Source organism: Rhipicephalus microplus, chromosome X, assembly GCF_043290135.1.
Source record: "Rhipicephalus microplus isolate Deutch F79 chromosome X, USDA_Rmic, whole genome shotgun sequence".
NCBI lineage: Eukaryota > Metazoa > Arthropoda > Arachnida > Ixodida > Ixodidae > Rhipicephalus > Rhipicephalus microplus.
This window is the reverse complement of record NC_134710.1, coordinates 313,224,680-313,251,682: the sequence shown is the minus strand read 5'-3', so window position 1 is coordinate 313,251,682 and position 27,003 is coordinate 313,224,680.

The window sequence follows — 27,003 nt, the reverse complement described above, 5'->3', positions numbered from 1 at the left end:
ATGCGCTCGATCGTTTCACGAGAAACCCGAGTGTAAGTAACGCTGTTACGACATTTATATCGGTGACGACTCAATTTTATCATGCCAGTTTTGCGGAAGATAATAATTATTGCTTCCTGAAAGGCTCATTACATATTGAACATATGAAAAAACACAAGCGTTATAAAAACTGCCAATTGTATATATAGCCTGTCTGCTAATCTGCGTAAATTAATTGTAACCAGTTCTCATTTTGTATCGACAGCTTAAATTGTGCTGCTTTTCAAATATTCTATTGGCGTGACGCCATTGCAAGCCAGCAAATTCATGACGATGTTTTGTATTATAATGATAGTTTTATTATTAAGAGTCAAAAGTGTAGGCAGAGAGTTGTGCATCTTGTTTTGAGAAATTTAACTTCTATATGTACACACACACACACACACACAATATATATATATATATATATATATATATATATATATATATATATATATATATATATATATATATATATATATATATATATATATATATATATATATATATATATATATATATATATATATATATATATATATATATATATATATGACGCTATGATGAATGGGAGACGTGGCCTGGCTCATACCCCATGTTTATTCCGTTCTCCTTCTTCCTTCTCGGCTTCTATCTACCATCACTTCATACGTCACAGGATTCCCCCTCCCCCGAAAGATGGCACCGTTTATAACCTACGAAAAATTGAAGAAGCCAATGAACAGACAATGTCCAAATTCACAGTATGACGTCCCGACAGAGTTCCACAGTCTCTTTAAATCTTCAAGCCCGAGGGAGCAGTCCGGTGAACTCTATAACAACTCTGGTGGGCGAGGCTGACTGTTGCGTTCCGGACAGAGCGGGATACACGTGGATACTGACAGTACTGCTAGAACTCTTGTTCTGGCTGACCAAGGTTGGAACGCCTTGTTGCATCGGCAGCTCGGATGTCGTCGGGGTTGTAATTTTCGCCGTGAATGGTGCAATTCCCATGCTTCTTGCTTGCGTGCTTCTCGACAGACTGTCATGGAGTGCCTGAGTGCTTGCGGTTTGCAAGCAGTGCTTCCGCGTCTTTCTCGGCGCTTTCTGTGGTGTTGCAGTCGGCGGAATAGCAGGCGCTGGAAGCGTTTCTGGCGACTTTTCTTTGTCCGAAAGTGTCTGACGTCTTGTTGGTTTGGAGATCTTATTTTTCGATGTTCTTTAACTGGTGAACGCGCTTCAATTGAATTTGGCGTTCGCCGATGCCCTCGTTGCAGTCTCTCTTGTTGTTTTCTGAGTTGGTGAACTTCGTTTTGCTTGCTTTGCTGGTGCTGCTCAGAAGATGGCTGTAGTGGCGCCTTTTCTGGAATCGGGCATTCATTTCCTTCGAGGTTTGACGCGTCCTGTAGAAAGCTGATGCATGGTGAGCTGGTGTCTTGCTTATCTGGCATAGTTGGTAATGTGCCATCATTATGCTCTTCAAAGACTTCGGTAAGGTGTTCCAGTATGGACGCTTCGGGCAGACAGCTGCGTGCGAGGTTTCGTGTATGTATTACTTCTGCCTTTTTTCGGTTCTTGGAGCTGTAAGCACTGTATGGGGATACCACAGGTGACGTGGCATTACCAGGTTTTAACTGCAGATTTTGGCAAGTCTGTGGTGCCGCAGCAACGACACGAAGCTCTTCAGGGGCTTCTTCGCAGTTCACTACGAGTGGTTCTTGCACCTGGTAGCTTGCGACGTTCGATGCGTCTCAGCCTTCTGCTTTGCTTCGACTGTCCAGTGTGTGTGCACCGCACTGTGATGAATGAACATGTCCGGAAGGAGCATGGCTTGACAGGGTATTTTTGTGAAGCGTTAGGTCGTCTACCGAGGTCGCGGCGTCCTTATGAGGTGAATGGTGAGCGATAGGAGCGCTTGAAAAACCGCATCAAGGAAAATCGCGTGGTGAACAACGTATGCGAGACGAAGAATTAAGAGCATCAGGTCGGTGGGCAACGTCTCGCGTCATAGGTTGAAGTGAGGACTTTCGAAATGCCGGCTTTCGTGCAGGAGGGAGGCGCGCTCGATGGCTGTGTTTTTCCCAAAATACGCGTTGTCGTCTGCCACTGAACTCGTGTGCCACTTCGTCTTTTGTCAGAGGTCGAATCTTGTTGTGCGTTCGAATGGTTGAAAACTGCCTGTAAAATTGACGACTGAGTGCAGTTGTCTGTGGATGGTGGGTTACAAGCAAGTCTTCGTCGTAGTCGTCATCGTATTTTTCAAACCAAATGATCATTTCTTGTTTTATCTTTTGCCAAGACTCATTGTTGTCGAATATGTGGGTGAGGTAAAATTTAAATGCCTCACCTGAGATGTAGTCAGTGAAGTTTATGATCATCTACCGTTCCGACCAGGATGCAGCGGTGGCGTGGAGCTCGAAAAGGTCGAACCAGTCCTGTACGGGTCCGTCGTCCGCTGATCCGGTGTACTTGGGGATGTCAAGGTCAGCCGATGGTTCTGTCATGGTGCTGGTCGTTGTCCTCCTAGGCGATGATTCGGTAGTCAATGTACGGTCAGGGCGTCTTCTGCGGAACTGCGTCGATGATGAGTGACTGATGAAGGGGCAGGCAGGTCTCCATCCTGTCGACTCGTGTGACGCCATGATGAATGGGAGACGTGGCCTGGCTCATACCCCATGTTTATTCCGTTCTCCTTCTTCCTTCTCGGCTTCTATCTACCATTAGCAGGAATCGTGTGACGTATGAAGTGATGGTAGATAGAAGCCGAGAAGGAAGAAGGAGAACGGAATAAACATGGGGTATGAGCCAGGCCACGTCTCCCATTCGTCATAGCGTCACACGATTCCGTGACGCTATGAAATCAGAACGAAGAAAGCGTGACCAAAGAGCCGAAACGCATAGCAGTTCCTGCACGCGGCTCTTTCAGTACTATTCGACTGCAGCGCCGCCGCTACGGGCAACGTGGAAGGGATCAGGCGGCGATTCGCGGTCTCGACACTCAACACTTCTAGTACATTCTAACGAAATGACTAGGGAGATGGAAAAAGAGAAGAAAACTACGTGGTGGAAGGAAAGAAAAAGCAAAAACGTTGGCGGAACAGAGAAATCTGGGAAGCGATCGAGAAGCGACGCGAGGCATTACGGGAGCACAGGCAGACTAAAACAGAGAAGTGGCCGCAGGATGAAGTCAACCAAATATGGGATATATATTTCGAAAAAAGACATTGTGCAGAAATTAGTCCAGGCAAAAATTAAAGGTGAAAGTGGACGCTGGGTGACAGATATTCGCGAAAAAAAGGCCGCACCTAGAATATTTTGGAGCCACCTTAGAGCGTTAGGTAGGAAGTCTGTCACTATGCATCAACATATGGTACATAAAGGAGGAAATAAATTGGAAGGGTACAAAGCACTAGGTTATATCCGAAAGGTTACTGCAGATTCGTTTAAAAAGTTCGGCCGGAGGACTTTCCAAGGGAGTAAAAGTATGAAAAAGAGTGCAACCGAGGAGGAGCTACTACACGAGAATTTCAATTGGAAGAAGGCCAAAGGAAAAATGCCAAAGCGCACTACTCCGGGCTAAGCAAAAGTTAGCCGAGATGGAAGTTTCTCCAATACATGAGCCCACAAAACTCTCCTGCCCCAATTATTCACTCCCTGGTAGGGAGTCAACTCGGCACATGTCATCGTAAAACGCCCCCTGGTTAATGACTGAGTTTATGAACGACATGACCTTGTTAAACTCCCCAGGGAGTTTCAAATCACGTGGTTACAAACTCCCTATGGGAGTTTCAAAAACCCTTGTTGGACGTGACGTGCGTCTGTGTGTGTTTGTGTGTATGTACGAGCGTATGTTTGCACGTTGGTGTGAAGCACCAGTGCTTTGTGGGGCTGACCGTGTGAGCATTGTGTGGCTGACCGTGGGAGCAACTTATAAGTACAGCGAAGAATTGCAACGACCGGTTGGTGTTTACTGTGAACATTTCAATATATTTCGCACCGTTGAACCACGCTGGACATCGGTCCAATTCCTCAACGAAACGCCGCGAATGCCGCGCTTCAAAGGGGTGAGTTACAAAAAAATTCGAAGAGTGATTTAATGGTAACAAAAGTAAGCTGTTACGATCGTCAGCGATTGCTCCTGGAGGTTCAGCGCAAAAATTCGGAGCGGTCCGAAGAAGGCTTCACTCAACCACGGCAGGCTGACCGGCAACCGGTGTGAGAGTTGCGCCGGCGATGCACTCGCCCCATCCCCGCCGATGGTGGATTCTCAAAGTGTGACCGGTATTTCACCGGCTGCAACATCTAAGCGGTAGGAAGGCCTCGCTATGCCGTCGGTATCAAGCCGGTATCGTATCGAGCTCGCACTACGCGCCGGCCGCCGTGGCGAGCGCTACGAGCTAGCACCGACCACCAGCGAGGCAAAGAATGTGTTTCACAAAAAATAAAGGCTGCTGGGATGAATAACAGTCTTCTGCCCCTTGCGAACGCAGTTGTCAAATGATTAACTACAAGGCGAGCGCCGAACGAAGCGTAGTACGATCGTCAGCTATTGCACCGTGAAACTTCGAAGCGGTTCGAAGAAGGCTTCACTCAACCACGGCAGGCTGGCTGGCAACCGGTGTGAAAGTTGCGCCGGCGATGCACTCGCCCCGTCCCCGCCGATGGTGGATTCTCAAAGTGTGACCGGTATTTCACCGGCTGCAACTTCTAAGCGGAAAGAAGGCCTCGCTATGCCGTCGGTATCAAGCCGGCATCGTATCGAGCTCGCACTACGCACCGGCCGCCGTGGCGAGCTCTACGAGCTAGCTTGCACCAACTACCGGCGGGGCAATGAATGTGTTTTACAAAAAATAAAGGCAGCTGGGATGAGTAACAGACTTCTGCACCTTGAAACCGCAGCTGTCAAATAACTAACTCGAAGGTGAGCGCCGAACGAGGCGGAGACGCACAGAAACAGCGTACGGCATGCATGCATGCCCATGCAATGCATGCGAGCAACGGGAACAGCGATTGCCAACCGTCTCGTTCGTTTAAGTCTACCGCTCCGTAGCTTAAACTGCGTGGATAGCGGACACATATTTTTGTTCATGGGAAAAATAACGAGACGTAAACTGCACACCAGCAAGCATTTTGTGATCGCCAGCTGTCATTCATTGAATCACCGTGTCGTACTCGTGAGTGAGGCCTAGTCGTCGAACGCGGTAGCGGCGATTCGCGCGGCGGTCTATTTCGGTTCATCGCTGGAGCTGCTGAATGTGCCTTTTTAATGTGTTCATTCAAGGCCGCGTGGGTTTTGTGTATGATTCAGTGCATTTTATGGATCCACAAACAGTACTGCTAATGCAAATTCAGCCCTCACGACAGAGCGCCAACCGATAAAGCTTTTTGGCTATAGTTAAAGAATATTGAATATTAGGCAGGCTTAGGATAAAAGGTATGTGTGTTGAAGTGTTTACGTCAGGCAACCGCAACTTTATACCTACGCCGTGCATGTTCATTGCTCAATTATTAGCAAAAAAAGGGTCCTTTCAGGATTACATGGGAGGTCAAAACAATGTGGTGCCTATATGGCCTATATATACCTGGTGACTGAATCGTACGTGTGCACTGCGGGGGGCAAGCTGTGGTGAGAGTGGGTGTTGTAATATTACGTGAACGTTGTGAGCAAGTTTGTGTACTGTAGTCATTGTTGTGTGCTTCGAACGTAATGCAATTAAATTTATGCTTGCGCATGGTATGGCTGCTGACGTAACTTTTTTCTCGGTTGATGCAAAAAATTTACTCTCATACTGACCTGAACAGTTCCCCGATCGATGTAAATAACCCCCCCCCCCCCCCCCTGGCACCATGCAAAAACCCGCTACTGATGGGAGTAAAATTTTACTCCCTCCGGTCGGTGTTTATAAAACTCCCATCGGGGCGTGCGCTGGAGGACAAGGTCACTACTCCCATCTCGGCTTATTTCTGTTTACAGTAGATGGGGTTCCTATTCGCCTCATTAACGAACAATAGACATAGCACCAAAGAAATCCGTAAAAAGTGCTTACATGAGAAGGAAATACCAGACACTTGGCGGAAACGTAGAATGAACTTAAATCTATAAAGGCAAGAGAGAAAAGGTAACATTCAAGCATACAGGCCGCTAACTATTACATCTGTGTTATACAGGTTGGCGATGCAAGCAGTAAACATAAAAGTAGAAACTTGGGCAGAGCAAAATAACAATTTGGGAGAACCTCACAATGGATTAGTAATTGACAGGCGGTTAGATGATAACCTGTTTGTTCTTACTCAGTGTATAAAAACATCAAAAATAGAAAAAATACCCTTATGAATAGCTTATCTGGACATCACTGGGGCGTATGACAACGTTAATCAGAAAATTTTGTGGTACCTATTCAAGGAAGTGGGCATAGGTTACGACTGCATACAGCTTTTCAGCGAAATATACCCAGAAAGCACAGTTTGCATACAATTGGAAGGAACAAGTAGTAATGACAGCGTTGAAATTAGCAAGGGGCTGAGACAGAGATGTCCTTTGTCCCCGCTGTTATTCATGCTGTACATGATAAGGTTTGAAAAAGCGCTGGAGGGTAGCAACACTGGGATTATTCTGTCACACAAAGAGGCTGGTGCGATGGCTGAGCAGAAGCTTCCAGGTCTATATTACGCAGACGATTTAAGGCCTTCACCTTAACTAACGGTGTTGTGTCATAAGTACCGTGGTCGGAAGTGCGCCTGTAATGTTGCGAGAAGTTTACGATGAAGCACCAGAGACATCCAAAAACGATAAAATCTGGCTTGATTATATCAATCTCTGCAAACTAATTATAATCACGTGAATATAGTGAACGTAAAAAAACACGTCTGCATCAGAGAAATAGTATGCACATTGATTTTTGTTTAACAACTTTTAAGTTTTCTTCATCCATATAGGCATAGACGATTGGCATGTTCGCTTTAAGGTCCCAAAACCACCATATGATTATGAGAGATGACGTAGTGGAGAGCTCTGGAAATTCAGACCACCTGGGGTTCTTTAACGTGCACCCAAATCTGAGCACATGGCCTACATAATTTTTACCCATATCTAAAATACCGCCGCCGCCGCAGCCGGGATTTGATCCCGCAACCTGCGGGTCAGCAGCTGAGTACCTTAGCCACTAGACCACCACGGCGGGTTATATAGGCATAGATGAGGCAGCTCGAAAAATGACAACCGCATTTAAAACAAGAATTTACTTTTCCGACGTGATGAGGAGCTGGGTCGGTTACGCATAGACCCACACTATCAGTGTGGGTTTATGCGCTACCGACCCAGCTTCAGATGCATCCTCCTTTTCACGTGGAGGAGGCCCGTCACTACTGAAGTCGAAGCACTGCCTTTTGCATGCGATTCTGTTTATTCATCATCACCGTGCTTTGGAGTCACTCTCTCTATGCGCAATAAATTTGACTTACTTTCAGCGGTCGGGTCAGGCGCTTCAGAAGCAGTTGAACCTTTCAGCCCCCATGGCTGTAGAGTTGGCAGTAGAGCCAGCCGTATTCGCAGAGATTACTGTGCTTTTCGCTGCACGGTGGGGAATTTTAGGCAGCCCTGGTAAAATGGCAAGCACAACATCCACATTCGGCACAGGTTTCTCTGGTGCGTTCATCTGGTCGTGTAATTTCCTTGTATTCTTCATGATATGTGGAAAAGATTGCTTCTTCCGGACATGCTTCGCGCACATGCATGGTCAGTAGGCTGCAAGACTCTTTCAGCTCTGGGGATAGCCCGTGGCCACTTGTGCGCGTGGCCAAGCGCTCTTGTTCACGCGCAGCCTTGAAAAGCGACACACGCTCTGTTGAAGCTTCCGATACCCCGGCTTGCCATTCGGGACAAAACGCTACTTGCCCAATTTGAGGCGCACCCAGCGACAAGGCCACTCACACATTCTCGGAGTCATATGCAGCGTCGAGGTATACGTGCACTGATTCACAAAGTGCGAATCAGTATAACAAATTCACTGGCAGTGCTCACAGGCACAAGGCAACGTGTTTTTAATCACAAAATCCCATGCATACAAAGCTTTTAGCGAAGATGTTTTTTGCGCGCAAATACCTGACACGCTGCCTGTAATATACCTATAATATACCGCTGCCTGTAAATACCTGTAAAAGTCTATGTCTACTTAGGGTAGGTAATAACCGCAGAGCCTAACCACGAGATTGAAGTAACTAGAAGAATAAGAATGGGGTGGAGCACATTCGGCAAGCACTCTCAAGTTATGACAGGTAGATTGCCACTATTCCTCAAGAGGAATGTATATAACAGCTGTATCTTGCCGGTACTTAGCTACGGAGCAGAAACTTGGAGACTTACAAAGAGGGTTCAGCTTAAATTGAGGTCGACGCAGCGAACAATGGAAAGAAAAATGGTAGGTGTAACCTTAAGAGACAAGAAGAGAGCGGAGTGGATTAGGGGACAAACGGGGGTTAAGGATATCATAGTTGAAATAAAGAAGAGGAAATGGACATGGGCCGGGCATGTAGCGCGTAGACAGGATAACCGCTGGTCATTAAGGGTAACTAACTGGATTCCCAGAGAAGGGAAGCGGGTTAGGGGGAGACAGAAGGTTAGGTGGGCAGATGAGATTAAGAAGTTTGCGGGTATAAATTGGCAGCAGCAAGCACAGGACCGGGTTAACTGGCGGAACATGGGACAGGCCTTTGTCCTGCAGTGTACGTAGTCAGGCTGATGATGATGACCTGACACACCATACAGTAGCGCCATCTCAAATCGCTCGACGGAAACTACTCCAAAATCAAGGTCATCGACAAATACAATCTGCCCGCGCTCTCTCCTTACGCGGAGCGGCGAGTGTCAGCACCTAACTTATACTTACGCCATGTGCATTACTGAGCTTTCAATGGTGTCTCAACGCATGCTACTTGTCATAGAGAAAAAAAAATCGCAGCACATCCACGGAGTGATTGATGATGAGTGAGGCGAAGTGTCCGTCCATCCGTCCCTCTATGTGTCCGCCCGTTCATGCATGCATCCATGCGTCTGATCGCGTTCGAGAATGGAGACGGCACGCAGGTAACCCCGACGAGGTGCAAGGCAAGGAAGCCGAGCGCAAGTGTCTTCAACATGCCCGCCGCTCTGCTTCGTCTATGCCCCACCAACGATCCCCCACGTGCAGCGACAATCCAGAAGACAGAGAGGCACTTGTTCTCCGCGCACTCAGGCAAAGCGCGCATAGTAGCCAAACGGAGAGTAGCGGCATTTCAGAGAGTAGAGACAGAGTAACACCATCTAAGAAGTGAAACGAGAAATAGTCATCGATTTCCTTTGCCTTCTTTTCTTTCTTGTCTCTTCTTCTCTCAGTTACGCGTGACCAGTGACAAAAAATAAGGTTGGATTAAATGGAGGTTCGCCCCTGAAATAAATCTACAGGTGCCGAGTCATTCCCTGTCTGAGGACCGTGCTGGTTCTCAAAGAATGCTACAATTAGATTCCGCATAGATACACCTAGCTGCTCCCCACCCCGGTGTTTTTGTGGCTAACGTACTCGGCTGCGGCGGCTGCATTTTTGATGGAGCCGAAAATGCTGCAGTCCCGTGTGTTTAAAGGCCAAATCCAGCGATTTTTCGAGGTCAGTGTATCTTGATGAAATTCACTGGGTAGGTTCACTTGCACGTTTGCGCCATTCATGCCGAATTGCAGGCTTGAGAGTTTCGCAGATTCTTTTCAAATGAATTTTATAGCTTGCCTCGAAACTCTCACCTCGCTTGCCAGAATTAATGGCAACATTGTGTGTTACGTTGAGTTTTGCCTGACGGAGGTGACGAACTCCTGTGCCACTGCAGCGTCTGCTTGTCGGCTATGGATTGGGTGGGTTTGACCGGCGCTTCCTTGGTTGAGCATGCGATTTCCTTTTCGCGTTGGTGGGCGTGCGATAGCTACCAAGTGGTGTTGCGCTGTGAGCCACACACAATTTTTTGTATTTATATATTGTATTGTATATCGACGTTTTCTTGTATTTTTCCTGAATAGTAACTATATGGACACTCTGACAGGTTTTCTCCATTTCCATCATTCTCCGTATGAAGTCGATGTAGCGCAGCGCTAGTGGTAGCCAGCTGGCAGCATGAAAAGAGGACGACCGCCGATGGCTCGTGGCGAGAGGCACTTAAAACGTTCGGGTGCTTTTGGCTTTTACCAACTCTTTTTAGTTACTGACTTTTTTATAATTTGTAGCTGTGATGAATTTGCCTTTAACGACAAGCATAATCATGTTTTGCCACCATAAGTCAAATCGGCGCGCTGAATTCCGTGCCCTCATTCTTGACACTAAAAGAAAAAAAACATGTGTAAAAAACAATGTTTTTTTTTTTCAAATCAGGGCGGGGGGGGGGGGGGTCCCAAACGCATTAAGCTTAAACATCGGCGTCGCGGTCTCGTAATGTCTTGGAGTGGCCGAACAGACGAGGATAGGGTTTCTTACTAACGTGAGAGTCTCAAAGGGGAAGCACACATGCTCCCGAAATTTGGCGTCATCAAAACCACTAGCAACAAAATTGATTTGCGTGAAAGCAACTCGCTTACGTCTTGACACGTCAACGGACATGACGGTGCAGCTGGCTACCACGAAAGCGTGGATCAAAGCTTGGCCTTGCTAGCTACCACATTCTTTGTACAGGAATGCCAAAGCGCTTTTTGTCTGTTTTACGTCTGTACCGCCTTTAATCTACTGTCGCGTAAGCCACGTGCCCTCGGAGCTCATAGATAACTATCGCATCGCCACGATCACGGTTTTGTGCGCGGCGGTTGCGGCAAATGGTAGTTTTGTTTTCAATCCACGTGCCTTCAAAACTAAGTTGTTTTATGCTATCTATGATCGCAGCTGCCTCGGTTTTGTCCGCAGAGTTTGCGGAAAGGAGCGTTGCTCTGACTGGTCGAGCGCTGGCCGCGCGCACACTTTCGGAGTTCTGTCAGTAACGTCGTCGCCATACACGATCCCGGTTGTGGCAATGACAATCACGCGCACTGTAGAAGACAGTGCGTGCACTGGTAGCACGCGTACTTTCGAAGCTTTGGGCACGCTGCTCTCGTTCAGCCTTCGTTCGACGGTTTCCGTACTGGAGTTCATATCTCACGCCACGATCAGGGTAAGTGTTCGGAACATTCAAATTTTGGCCCAATGCACACATGAATTTGGCTGGGGAATTTCACGAATTTGTATCTGCCGCTGTTTCGCATCACTCTCTACTGTACGTTTAATCCTGTCAAATTCATTTATAATGAAATGCGGTGGGCACGCAAAAAGCCTGGAACGGACTAACCTGCATGTTTTGTCAATGCGGCCAGATCTCGCCCACAAATGTTGATTTCCGAGAGATTTTCATGGCAACTGTACACGCGTACGGGAGAAACGGTCAAAATCCGGGAGTCTCCCGGACAATGCGGGAGACTTGTCAGGGTCATGGGCATGAGTAGGGGAGGGTGAACCTGAGTGAGCACTTACTAGAGTTAGTGGGCTCGAGTATGCACGCGAGTAGCAATGGGTATGGGGTGTGAGTATACGTGAGTGAGTGACTATAATAATTCTGGGGCTTAACGTCCCAAAACCACCATATGATGAGAGATTGAGAGATGTCCGGAAATTGAGACCACCTTGGGTTCTTTAATGTGCACATAAAAATCACACAGGCCTCAAGCATTTTCGCTTCCATCGAAAATGCAGCCGCCGCGGCCGGAGTGACTGCCTATGAGTGTGAGTAGGCCTGAGTTTAACACGAGAGAATGCCCACGAGCGTGAGTATGCATGAGTATGAAAGTGAGTGTCTATCTGAGTAAAAGCAGGCGTGAGTAAGAACGTGAGCGGGTCGTTATGAGTTTATCGTGAGTGTGAACGTGAGTGAGCACTCATTAAGTATAGTAGGCATGAGTATGAACGTTAGGTAATACTCATGAGTATGAGTAGATGTCTGAGATCTTTAGCGACCAGCGGTTATCTTGCCTTTATGCTACGTGCCCTACGACATTTCTTCTTGATTTCAACTATGATGTCCTAGCACCCGTTTGTTTCCTGACACATCCTGCTCTCTTCTTGTCCCTTAAGGTTACACGTATCATATTCCTTCCCATTGCTCGCTGCGTCGTCCTCAACTCAAGTTGAACCCTGCTTGTGATCCTCCAGGTTTCTGCTCCATAGTTCTGTAAGTACAGGTAAAATGCAACTCTTGAGGGATAGTGGCTATATACCATTCATGGTTTGAGAATGCTTGCCGAATGTGCTCCATCCCGGTCTTTTTCTTCCAGTTACTTGAATCTCGTGGTTCAGTTCCACAGTTACCTGTCATAAGTAGACGTAGTCTTTTACAACTTCAAGTGCACTAATACCTATCCGGAGCGCTGTTCTTTTCCGAGGCTGTTGTACATTGCTTTCGCCTTCTGCAGATTAATTTTGCAGATTTCTAGAGAATGCAAGTGGGTGAAGAGGAGACAAAGTTAAAGGAACAGCTAAGATTATTAAGTTTTCGGGTGTAAAGTGGCAGCAGCAAGCAGAGGATTGAGTTGACTGGCGGAATATGGGAGATGAGCTTTGTCCTGCTGTGGGGCGTAGTCAGGCTGCTGCTGATGAGTAGATGCGAGTGTGAAAGTGAGTGCGTATGAGTGTGGGAAGGTGCGAGTGTGAACGTGAGCGAGTTCTTTGATTGATTGATATTTGGGGTTTAACGTACCAAAACCACTGTGAGCGAGTTCTTATGTGTGTGAGTAGGCGTGAGTGTGATCGTGGGCGAGTGCCTATGACTGTGAGTAGGTGTGAGTATGAATGTGGCCGAGGGCCTGCGAGTGTGAGTAAATGTGAGTAGTACGAAGACTGCAAAATTTTTGTTCAGCGAGTATAAGCGAGTAGTCTCTCAAAGTGCCGACCTATAGGCAGAAAACAGGATGACTTCAAAAGGGTGAGGAGGTCGTGCGCGCAGCGGTGAAGACAGTGGATGACAGTACTTTCCCAAGATCAAGATGCTTTAGAACTATAGCCTGATACTTCACAGATAATTTAATTGCAGAACTAGACAGAAACACTGCAGCTGTTAAAGGGGCCCTGTAACACCTTTTGCGCTTGGTCAAAAAACACTGCCGATCGGTTGTAGAGGCTCCTGGGAATACGCGAGCCAAATACTATAGCGCAGCACACGGCCTGGAATTCACAATGAATCATCAGTCAGCTGAAAATTGCGTTCTCTGGGCAAGTGAAGTAGGAAGGACATAAATCACTAGTAGAAGGTCATCTATCAGCCATTGGCTGATTTGAACATAGCGCGCTTGGTCGTTACAAGGATCGCCGCAAGAGGCCGCGACTTGTCCACGCGCGCGCGATCTTACTGAAAAGCCGCGCATTCGAAGAAAAAAAGTGCTCATGGTCACAAGGCGCGCATGACGTGTTTACTTTGCCCATGCCATCCCTCTGTGCTTAGCATCCACACTCTTAAAAAATATCGAGTAAACAGGGTGTCTTTTTGTCCCACAATATTCGTCATCAGGCTTGCGTGCGCTTCCTTTCTTGAAAACTCGGCGCTGGCCACTTTCGTATCGAGAATGCAACGTAACCCTGATAATGGGCATGTCGATCGTGACCGGAATGTAACGGGCGCGGGGCGATAGCGCAAGGATGGAACGCAATATAGATGACGATTATTGTTGTGGGACAAAAAGACACCCTTTCTACTCGCTTTTTTTTTTTTTGAGTACAGCGCTTTTGTCGGGACGGAAAGAGAATGAGACAAATCTTTGTAATTCTGCTCGTACTGGACGAATTCTTAAAATTTTCGCTGCGTTGAAATCGCGAGGCAATAAGCTATTTGGTTGAATTCATTCGATGGTTACTTGAAAACGTGTTTCAAGGCCCCTTTAAAGATCGCCACAAGTGACAACACATGAAGCAACCAAATGTATCCTCCAAGTCTACAGTGACTGGAGCGCCTCGCCGGCAGGCAACGTCCTTTGTCACCCGCAGTATCAGTACATTCTAGTACACTGTAGTATCAGCTATGGCTGTAGATGGTGCGATCGTCGGACTCAAAAAATATGCTGAGTGCAACGCATGCCGATCACACAGGGCCAATACATTTGGCTGCCGCACGGCACGCAGAGTCGTCGGGCAGGTCGGCGCTTGTATGGCAGTACTATATGAGACACACAGAACAAGTTAAAAGAGCACAATGTTTATTTACAGCAGCTTTTGGCACAGACTCGTCTGTATGATACGCACTAGACACACACACGCACACTCACATACAAAAACGTGCGGAGGGGAACGCAGGAGACAGAAAGAAAGTACAAGTGATGTATTCGTACAGGGATATCACAACGTTGGGACATAAGTACACTGGGAGATGAGGGGGAAATGAACGTCGTTCAAACACTGCGCACCCTTCGCAGCAACAAGCATTGAATGACCAAAGCGCGAAATGACAGAGAAACGGACGTCGAATGCACTTTTACGTCGCATATTGTTTTTGTGTCCACCAGGCGTGTTCGGAGCGTTATTCACAATTAAAAGAAATTTATATTGTAGATTGCAGGAGGAAATAATGATTGTACGATCCTCTAAATAATGGCCAAACGACAGACGTATGAAACACCCTCAACTTCAACCTGGCTCTCATTCTCACGATGCAACATGCTCAGAAAGTTACACATACCAGGATCCACCGAGTGCAGCACGATCAAGAGGCGGCCATTTGAAGAGCCACCCGAGCAAGAACAATGGCTTGTCGGAAGAGGAGATAACCGCATCTCTTTTTCGGTAAATGTGAAAGAAGCGAACGGACATTTCTTACCGCAGGTTGTCTATTGAATGGGCAGTGGCGAGCGTATATAGCGATATAGTGTAGGAAATTAACTGCCAAACAATGGAGAGACTTGAACAGACGAATTGCAGTCTCGGCGACAGCACCACTTGAAATCATTGCATAATAGCGAAAGGAGCAGCTTTGTGACGCTGGCAGCGCCCACAAATCAACACCGGCGACACATTTTCCCGCAACTGTCCGACTTCAGGTGTGGCAGCTTCAGTCGCCCATGAGCTAATCATGTGCGCTATCATGATGATGTATGCGCGCCAAGGCAAGGTGTCATTCCTAACATTAGAGTTACGTTGTCATCTGCCCAGCACAACTGATTAAATAAAGGGGTGATGAACATGTACATGTCACAATAGGTGGTCACCCAATAACGTCAATGCGGAGGGGAGAATACCGTGTGTCACGTGGAAAACACGAGGACCGATGGGTCGACATGGGCGATAAAAGTGATTTCATTAGAGTGTGATTGTGCTTCTAGCGCAACCCCCACAATGTAGACAAGTAGGACGTTTGAATTAAAAAGAACGAGGGAAGATACAAGAAAGGCAGAGAGAACAAATCGCAGATCAGGCCGAATCCGCACAGGCTGAGAGCGGAACGTGAACACGGTTACTGTTACCAGCCCAAGCGACAACACGTTTCAGCTACGTCAAACGAGCCTGTGGGACTCCCTCCAATGTTTGTGACCGAAACAGCATGCATGAACAAGTCTCGTACAAGCAAACATCTCCAAATCGACTGCTTCAGATGGCAGCAATCGAGCGTTTTCTGTTTTGGGGCAGAGCCATTACATGACTTAAGTGGAATTTGGCTGCGATTGCGAATGCCATCTGCCACTGAACCAGGCGTGCCGACTTGTCTGCATAAATAGTAGGAGCTTCATAAACCAGCCTTTGGTTGCACCACAAACAGCAAGATCCACAAACTCGCACATACAGCGAACCGAGACTACATACGAGCACATAGACCAGTTGAATTGTTGTTCGCTGTCATGGTAGAAACATTGCCTGCTAAAGCACTGACGGCCTCTACAATGCTGATTGCACCGCAAGCCATGTGCACAAACTAAACCATGAAGGTTTAAATGCGTGGCCGTGCTTAGAGGAATTCTTTCATTTTAAGACTTCTTGTATCATCCCTATGCGACCGTGCAATCCAATCGACACACTGCCAAGGTTCCCTTCAACGTGACCTAGCCACTATGAAAATTACAAATGCTGCAGATTCTGGAAAGCTGAAAAAAAAATTGAAGAAAAACACTGCCTGATGGATGCCTAGGTGAACAGTTTGGCAGACAGAAAATTGTGCTAATTAAGAGATGAAAACTTTGAACATAATTTCACTTATGATGCACCTGCAGTAAGGCTGCCACTCATATGCTCACAGTATTTCTACATTTTTGTGAAGGCAAGTAGGGTGCTCAAAGCGCAGCCGCCGACCAATACGCAGGCACTACGGCCAGACTTCTTGCCAGACTCCGTCTCGTTAGCTTCGTGCAGCATTAGGCACACCATGACCTCAACGTAATAGTGTCCGAAGAAAACAGACTATGAAAACTTCCAATGCATACGCGGATTCCCACACTGAGCGAGTGACAGGGCACACAATCTTTCACACAGTGCACTAGTGACCAAAATGCGTCTAAGCAGGTTTTGACCTCAGTATGGATAGTGCACAAGGAAGGCCATTGTTGTCATCATGTGAAATATTAGCATGTCTCTAGACAGCAGTGCTAATCAAATAGGTATGCTTGCCGAGAAACGCAATCGTACCATATTTCGCAGCTCTGGTCAGATCGGGCCTCGTCAGATAACGAACACTTCGCTGCAACTGACAAACTACTGAGACGGAGTCACAATGAAACTCCACAGTGCAGACCACTGATTATTTTGGACAAAACATGGGGGCATTTCGCACGAAGCAACTTTTGGTTGCTTCTACATGTTACATTGATTAGTGACAGGCCTGTAGCAAACTAGCCTTTCGTGATGTGCACCGGCATAACGCCGCGGGCAAAACGAGTGCAAAACCGGTTGCTATAGCTTGCCTTCGTGTCGCGGATAGCCCAAACTTGTGCTACACACAGGAAGAAAAAAAAATATAGAAAAGGGGAGGAGGTAGGAGAGGACCTGTATTGACTTCTTCAGTCAGCCACGGCGGGACCATATTGAACAACACAACGCGTTCGCTCCTACCACGCATACACAAACAACGCTTCACTCAACGAGGCAGGTCATTCGCGAGCTTCTGAAAGCCCCTGCTTAAATCTTTGCACATCAAAACTAACCACTGTCCGGCCGCGGCGCAAACTATATGTGCCTCCGACTGCACTCCTTATTCAGAAGACCGGTCAACAAACACTGGCGTCGTAAAGAAAGAAAATGCAGCCCAAAATAAAGTGTTCGCGAAGCACATTTGCCAACAACAATTCCCCAGCTGTATTTTACGCAGGCCGGCAACCAACTTAAACCTAGCTAGCAGACGACACTTCCAAAACTTCCCCGCTCAAGCGCCGACCCACATACAGCAGTCCTGAAGTCACACTTCACAGAAAACAGCGAACTAATGATGTCGCAGTAAAGTAACATCCATGGGAACATCATTGTTCCGTCATCACTCGGTGCGCTGGCAAGTGGGCTGGCTGCTCTCCTTCCTCAGAAGCAATCGAACTAGTGAGCGGTGAGGCACTGTCCCAGTTCCAGCAGCAATGCACGCACACACACACACACACAGGCATACGCACGAGTGACAGCTATGGCTGGCGTATGTCGCCGAAGGTCACCCCTCCTGCTTCCGAGCACGACACAGCGCAGGCGACCTGCGTTTCCGCCACTGGTGAAAAGATTCGACTCTTGCAGTGTTACTGTACACCGCCGCGCATATGGCACCACCACGAGCATTAAGCATGGTTGGCACAAATCTTCCCTGGCAGACACCCGACAAGTTTGCGCACAAAGGAACCTAAGATTACACCGCTGTTCATCATACTCAAATCCGAGCAGGGAAATTTTGTATCCAGTTGTCGAGGTGTTGTCGATACCTTCGGCCATAATGTATTCAGCAACATTCCCCAATGATTTTTCAAACAGCATGCCAATGAGGTTGTACAGTGAAATATACATTTCTGCCAAGAAAACAGACATCACAGCTTCAGAAGTCTTCTTCATTTGCAGATAAAAATCGGAATGCCGACCAATTGAAATAATGCATCCTCCAAGAGGTAATCACAATTCACAAGACAAACTTCCAATGAACGGCCACTGTATTCAATGTTTCTGCCCTTTTAGGGAGTGTACACTGCACTGAATGTACTTTTTTTCCTGAAGAGTGGGAGCCTCTAGTTTCAATGTAGCACTGCCAAAAGTTCACTTGCTTATTCGTATGTTTGATGTGCAAATGCCTTTTTCAGTGCACTGTCAACTACATGAACACAAGTTATGTACCAACGAGCACTACTTTGTGCAAAGTTCTTTTTGGGCCCCAAACAGGGCACACACCCAAAGTTGGGGATGGGCCAAGGATCGGGCAGCTAGCAGAAATGCATTTTTAGGTGATAGAAAAATAAATAGCCAAGATGTGTGAAACAGAAACTCTTGTCAACAATTCAGAACAAAGAATTACAAAAAGAGTGAAAAAAATATATATATACTAATTATTTTCAACCCTGAAAATTATATCAAAAAGGCAAAGACACTACTGTCCTGGCCATTTCCAACCGTAAGATATATCCCAATGGCAACGACACTAATGTCGATACCCAAAAGTGTAAAACAGACATTAACGAATCTAACTTTTAAAAGCAAGAGCATCAAAAAGCTTTTTATTTAGAATACTCTATTCTATTCTCATTAATTCTATTTTACTATACAAACAATGAAATCATCACACCAGACCTGTGCAAAATAGGAAAACGATGAAACATGGCAACATGACCTTAAATGTGAAACCTCAAGAGGTTATGAAAGTTGGGAATGAGCCATTCCGGAGGAGAACAAAAAAAAAGGCAGGTACTAAAGGCCAGAAGAATGTCATTGAGGATTTGATGAAATCACGACATATTGGAAATTTCATAAACCTAACTGTGGTGGCATTAGCCAGAGATGGCAGTACAGACATAATTGGCTGTTTTATACTTTGGTACAACCCTCAAATGTCAGGTGCCTATATTGATTTTTAAACATATTGATTTAAAAAAACTATGAGTCAGAAAATGAAGAAGAGGAACACTACCAAGACAAGCAAATTTAAGGAAGCTTTAAGTTAAAGAACTGAAAGCAGACCTAAAAGCTGCAAGGCATTCCCAGGGAGCCTGCACAATGCATGGATATATTGTCTTTATAGCTGTTTCAAAAGTGGGAGTAAAATGTTGAGTGGGAAGAAAACGGAAATTTACTAGTTGTATAGACATATATATCGGGGACAAAAAAGGGGGGAAGAATGACGCAAGAAGCTTCGTATTTTTTTTTCCTTTGCCCTTTCTTTTACATTAGCAGGGAATTGAAGGGTCGCATTTATTTCTTGGCTAATGCGCTTGTGCAATGGTGTAGTTATGAGTTTCTTGCCTGAATCTCAGCAACAGCTTCCCAATTAGAGCAATATCTCCATTGAATTATCTTACAAGTTTCGGTGATCTCCAAGGGCAAACAATACTTCTGGAACTTCGGGTCATTCCAACTTTGATTAGCATTGGAACTGTCGCATCAGGGATGCAAACAATCATCTCTTATGCTATGCAGCAGCGCCAAAACTTGGGGACCATCAAGAGGAAGCCAACTAAATAGATGAGATGCCATACCATAGTTTCAGCTAGTTGGAACGACAAAGCGAAGGTAACGCCGGAATTTCACTGTCCACGCTACTTCCACAAACTGTACCTGCCAGTGACATGTCCAACAAATGCACGCTGTAGCTTCTGCCTTTTTTTCTGTTGATGTGAGACTACAGGCAGGGATGAAAAGTAGGTTGAAATGAATCACCTGATCGAACATTTGGTTAACACAGTGCACCTGAGAAGCCCTCGAGCACAGGATTGGTCTGAATAGAAACAGACTACCTTCACAGACGGACCTATAAGCATCCGACAATCTGGAAGTGGAACCAAACTGCAATGGATGAAAAGTAGGTTGAAATTAATCAGCTGATCGAACATTTGGTTAACACAGTGCACCTGAGAAGCCTTCGAGCACAGGATTGGTCTGAATAGAAACAGACTACCTTCACAGACGGACCTATAAGCATCCGACAATCTGGAAGTGGAACCAAACTGCAATAAGTCCTTCGATGTGTTCTCAGCTAGTCGTCATTGCACCTGTGTTTGCAAGTGTGGACCCAAAGTTCTTCTTGTTACGCTTTACAATTCCTCATCTGCATAAAAAGCCTTATTATGCAAAACAGTGATATAAAAGAAATTGATGCCACTGTCCATGAAAATGTTAACCAGCATAAGGGAACCTGGATAAAAACAAACGTCCTACCAAGGACGATGACGTGCCAGTTAGGCTTATCAGCTCAACACACACATAGGAAACAAGTAATAAACAAGGGAGTGAAAAAACATCAGCAGCGAGTTAGCAAACCACCCAGCGCTTGACCCCATCCCCCCATAGAGGTGTGTAAGCAGACTTGCTTGTGTCCATACAGTGATCTTGTTGTTCATGGCAAGTTATACCTCGGATTGAAAAAAAGAAAATTGTTGGTAGGTATAACTAGAGCCGCTAGCATATACATATGCAGTGGCTTGAAAGCTGGACTCGAGGAGAATGCACACACTTGGATACAAGCTGAAAAAAGCATCATTCCGTCACTTTGTATGGAGGCCTTAGTGCCAAAGACTGACCTCCTGCACTTCTGGGTTGAATGAAACAAGAATCTAAGAAATGCAATGGCAACATGTGCAAAAGAAATAGGCACTTCTTTTCAGTTCTTTTAAGGACCCCTGACACCGAATTTGGAAACTCGAGACGCCTGCATTGTTCGATAGTCCTGCACTCAAGGCCACGATTATTAGTTGCGAGCGTAGCCTAAAATTTATTTTAATTTTGTTTTCAATAGGGGTGCATGCTTTTCAAAGTGTTCAGGTGCAATCATTTTCTGTGGTTTCACGTAGACCGGGACTCCCCTTAGGAGATTGCAGGGTCAACATTTGCAGGGTGCGCACAATCACCTGACTGGCACCCGGTGAGGACTATTGTTTGTCACACCGCTCGCTCTGTTTTTGGGCTGCTCTCAAGGTGGTTTTGGCTGCTTATACAAGAAAGCTTTTCCTTTTTTTTTCTTTTTTTTTTCTTTTTTTTTTTTTTGAGGGGGACACGCTCAAAGCACCCACATCGATTTATTCTTCACCACACGCGGGTCTCAGGTGCTGCTTCACTGTGGAGCTCTAGTTTATTAAGGTATTTAGGCAGGGATTTCGAACTGATGCAAAATCGTTCTGAATTATTGTTGCTAGCATTAATTATAGAATGCGTTAGAGCATTTACGATATAATTTTGGCATTACCAGACACAAAGCTACAAATTACTGTAAAAAACTCGCAATCAAAACTTTCACTGTCGGGGGTCCTTTAACAAGCTTCTCTCTCTCTCCCACACATGCATGTACCCATTGAAAATGCTGGCGATAGCCAATGACACACCAGGCTAGTGCGTCGTTGAACATTAAACATGTTATTGTGACAAGAAGGTGAATAAAGTCCATTTAAATAAAGAAAAGGAGATAAGACACCTATAAGCCTTATTTTGTTTAGCTTAACTGCTGACAAAAAGAAAGCCATGAATCAGATGTGGAAACTGGTAGAGGCAACAGCATAAGGGAGACAATTTTACACACCATCTTTGCATGTCACAATTCGCATTACACCAGAGGGCACATTTAACAGTTCTTAATGAGAAAGTAAATATGCCTAACAAAGCAAACATTACAAGCCCATTTGACACCTTCAGATATCTGCAATAAACATTTCTACAAATTCGACTGTACACAAAACATGACTAAACATGTCTCCTAGTGTCCACACAGCACGATATATAAAAAACACAAGCCATCCAACATGCACTCTAAGCAGGCAGGTCACGGGATAATTTGTACATGTAACTGGCACAACAACATGAGTGACAAGCAGAGGGGTATGCATTCATTCTAAGTCTTGATCAAAGTACATAAATTATACTGCACAGGTGTCACCGAAGAAAGGGGGAAAAAAGTAGGCATGAATATAGGAAGCTATCTGGTAAGAAAAAGATGACATAACGAAGTCTGTACAAGACAAATGTATTATAACTTCTCTGTCACACAAGATTCCAGTCATGTCCAGCCCAGTCCCCCATCCCCCTGAAAAAAATAGTGAAATGTAGCACACAAACTTTCTCATGAATGCTTATATACAGAAGGTAAAAAAAAACAATGCACCAATGTTTGGGGTGAAATAGCCACAAAGAAAATAGTACAAGCACAGAAAATGCAGGCAGCTTATATGCTCCTGCACACTTCGTCTAGCTCCACTGAAACCAAAATTTTTGCTGTGTTCAACTCTTGAAACCAATGCTCTGTCAGAAATAATAAATGCTAATGTATTTCAAAGAGCCTAAAGTGAAAGGCCAATGCACTGCTGCCCGGCAAATGAAATATTGCTGCCTTATTTTTAAATGCCAGTTTCGAGAACTGAAGGCATACCCAGAGCCTCTAACTTAAACACACAAATGTGACTAAATTTCTGTTATGAAATTATAATTAGCCAATCATATCTTGTGCATGAACTGTTTAGTACTATCACACATTGTGATAATGAAACTGCCTTGCAAACCTCCCCTTTCAGTGTAATGTAGGCAGGGAACACCTCACCATCTAAACAACACAGCTTGATGGGACCGGCTCGTAGTTGGGCACTCTTTGAACGAAATGCCCAAGTGACACAGGAGAATGAACACTACTAAATGTGTGTAGGACCTCACACACCCCAATCTAAATTCGTGCTACACAGGCACTATTGATGATATTCAACACTGCAATAATAGAAGATAAAGCAGTAAACTTTTTTTGCACTCATATTTAAAAAAAAGCTACTGAGAGTCTTAATATCAATATTTAATGCCAAGCTATCTTTAGTCTACTCTAAAATGTATTTACTGGTAGCCAGCAGTAATACTAAATAGCAAGAATATGCACTATATGCCTTCTGGTAGCTGATTAAGTCAAGGGCAGAACTCCATTTAGGCATTATCTAGTATATTAATGTGGCACCATTTAATACCCTTCAACTAAATGGTAAAAACTGCTAATAATTTTTTCCGCTGGTACTGCACACTTTTTTTTTTTAAGTGCTATGTGACATCCGACGGTCAAGTAAACAGTAGATGAAACTGCCCCTAAACTAGAGGAAAAAGAAGAACAAGCTCCTGAGCAGCGCCAGCGCTTTGTATGCTTGCTGGTACTTATTCTGTGTTTATGCTCAGGCAAAACACTTTGTCGCAGTCAAATGTTAACAACAAAAAAGGCAGCAAAAACTAAACATAACTATACCACCACAGAGCTGCTCATCATTATTAGTGACAATATACTACTACCAGCACTGTGTTCAAGAATTGAAAAATAACTAAGCGGGCTAAAATTCAATGCTTACTCTCTTCTTACAGATACAAACACATGCACACAACACACACTAACATTTACATACACAAAAGAGGGACACTAACACATTCATACACAAAGGAGGGATGGGAGGTTCAGTCAAGTTTAAATGCCATGGGCCAGGTGACCAAAATATGTTCCACTTGAGATCACATGTTTGTCTAGTCTCTTTGATCTTGTATCCTTAGTGCCTTCTAGCAGCAACAAATTTAGCCTTGCAGTATATTCTAGCACAATGCTACAAATTATGCTTGCCTTAAATCAAATAATGAGAGCCAAAGGTGAATAAAGTTACTTGCAGTTATGCAAAGCTAATAAGAACTAAAAGTGAACTTAAAACAAAGCTGAAATACAATTACCTCGGCACCCAATGAATTAAATATTGAGATCTACAATTACGGCCCTTCATTGTTTTACAGTGGCACAAACATGATGAACAACCACTCGAAACCCATATCTGTATCTACATCTCATATGTACGTCATAACATAAAACTTATTGCCTGGATATAATAATCATCAGCTTCAACGAAAGCTACGTGTGTTGCATAGGGTGCCCGCAGGGAAGACATGATAAAACAAGGCAGCTATATGTGCTGTTTGCAATGCAGAAAAGTCAAGTAAGGTGTGCGCATGAAATGCATGTCTTAACCGAATGACATGCACCAGAGACACATTTACAAGGCCAAAAACAAGCATAATCAACAATAACCCACACAGTGAATTATGGTATCAGTCCTAGTGTGTTTTCTACACTGGCTTTTCCTCTCGATGTAAGAAAGCAACAAATTCATTAAACAACAATATAAAAAGGAAAAGAAAAATGCTATCATAAAGAAAGAACCCCAAAATAGATTGCCAAAAGCAGCAAACACCATTTAAACACAAATTTACCTCAAAATCACGTAGCACATGGTTAACAATAAAAAATAATATCTAAAAGGCTTACAGACAGCAAAAATACATTGCTACAAAAGAAGAAAAAAAAAGCAGCATAGGTAAACTAAGCAAAATAGGATCATCAATATAAAAGCTTAAGAGAACAATGCGAAACACACAATTGACCTCGACAACAAAATTTAATACTAGCAGCTAGGGTAAAGTGTGTAGTTCGCATTGAAAGCTCAAACAGAGCAGTTACAAAAACATGGAGGTGGCAAAACAATCGTAAAACAGTCAATTGTGCAAAAAGCAGAGGCTCAGGCCCTCTTAACTATTACAATGGTAATTAACTGCTCATGACAGACCTTGAATACCCTGGCCCATGGGCATTGTACAAAGCCAAAATAAAGCATAAAAAGTGAAAGAATAATGACCATATGAAGGAATTATTTTTCTTTTCATATGAATGAATTATTTTTCTTTCAAACTGAATTCAATCTGCCAAACTTCAGCCAAGACAAAGAAAAAAACATGCAGGTGTTGACCACATTTATCACAAGTGAAGTCAGTCAAGCACGAACAGCCATGCAATGTGTGCAGAGTGTAATTACACCATAGCAGTTCTTATTACATCCTTCAAGCTTCATCATTTTACTTCAGGCTTTATTTTACTAAGCCCTGGCAATGGTGTCAATAAACATTAGGCAGGTAGATTTTAGATCAATAAATAAATCGTCACTTTAACCGGCAATGGGTGAAATTATCATTGAAACAAATTTTATTTTGCTTCAGCATTTCTTAAATGTTCTGACAAGTGATTTTTCTAAATATTAAAAGGACACTAAAGCAGACGACTAAACCAGTTTTGGACTAATGAACTCCTCCAGAGTCATCATTATACCAGTACATTCTCGTGTTTCTGTTCTGCAGTGCCACACCCGTACAATTTTCCATTTCCACCCATTTGTGCGCAGTAATAAATTGTGTGAGCCCAAAGGTGGTAGTGCCTGACATCTCTTGCATTTTACTGTAAGTGTACTTCTCTTGCGTTTCTCATTCTAGTTTTTTTTTATCGCCACAAAACATCCTCTGTTAGGAACATGAGTGTATAGCGCTTGGTGCACTCCTGCAGAGAAATGGGGTGGCCTGTAGACTTTGTACTTCAGATTAGGGTAATTCTGTGTAGCACGGGGCCCCTTTCCTTGTTTGCCACCAGCTGTGGCTCCATAGTTGTCAGAATTTTTTTTTTTTGTCTGCCGTTGTGTTCTCTAAGACGTGCTTCGCATACAGTTGTAAGGGTGCGCCTTTTACGAGTGCTCTTTCTTCAGAATGAACCGGCAATCTGTTGCTGCTCTCATCTGTTGATTTCCATTCTACCCATAGCTCTTCTTGCTTTGAGTGGTCATGTTCAACGAACAAGGGCACATCTAGACATCCTAATATAATTGGAACAGTCATTATAAAGAAAAACAAAGAAGGTGTTCAATACGAGTCACCTCAAACAAAACTCAGCAATGAAAGGGTTAATTGCTCTTGGACAACCCTACTGCTTTTTTTTTTTTTGTCACAAGATTTTCATTACAAGAAAAAATAAAGGGCCAAGTTCCATTTTTTAAACCTCACTAGAATGTTTTGTAACATATTTCAACGTTTCTTTTTTCATTTCCACCAAATTTTCTCAGCAAAACTTCCTTGAATTTGCAACGTCAAGATTTGCAGTGTTAAGCCTCCGGCTCTTAAGAGCACAACATAATTAACTTCAACTGATAAAAAAAATTATGCAGGCCCCGGCATATGTAATCGAAGTTGGTGATGTCATGGCAAGTTGGTACAGAAACTTGAAGGCGATGCCAGTAACTGCATTTTCTTTTTGTGCATTTCCCAGCTTACTAAGCGGTTTCTTGCGGCAACGGTTGTCTTTTTGGTATCTCAGCAAATTTTCTTTTAGTGTCCCTTCAAGACTGAGAACTTATCAAGATCTTGTAAATAATATGAATGTACTTCACACAGGTAGAAGCTATCATGTGTCCATGAATAAAAAAAAATCACTGCTACTCGAGTGTGTACATAAAAGGCAATGGCTCAACACCAGCCTTGCATATGAGTTGTGCACTCTTTCCTTTGCAGCATTTGCATCTGTTGTACGTTACATAAGAGATATTTCTGTGATGCTCACTGTGTAGCCCACAAGATGAAGTAAGCACCACTGCTGCTGCTGCAAAGAGGTGGCTTTTGTGCGTTAGGAAGATGCTGTAAGGTCAACAGCAAAAAGCCAAGGGTATAGAGTAACATAATCCCACTGCTTGCTACAGTGATTAGTTTGCTACCCATATTGGACATGTACGCCATTTCAACTAATCATCGAAATCAGAAATGAACATATCAATAGACACAAGGTAGAATACTCACTTGTTTCAGCAGAAAGGAATCCCGCATGACAAAAAAAAATCTCGGTGACCATACTTTGCTTTGACAGATTGCACTCACTCCCCATACTTTATAAGCACATCACTGAGAAGAGGTGCACAAACCATCCCATCTCAATTCAATATTGTTTGATTCTAAAATGGAGGACAACACACAGAAAAAAAAAGCAAGAGCAAACACTACAGGCTACCAAGACAAGCAGAAATACCACAGT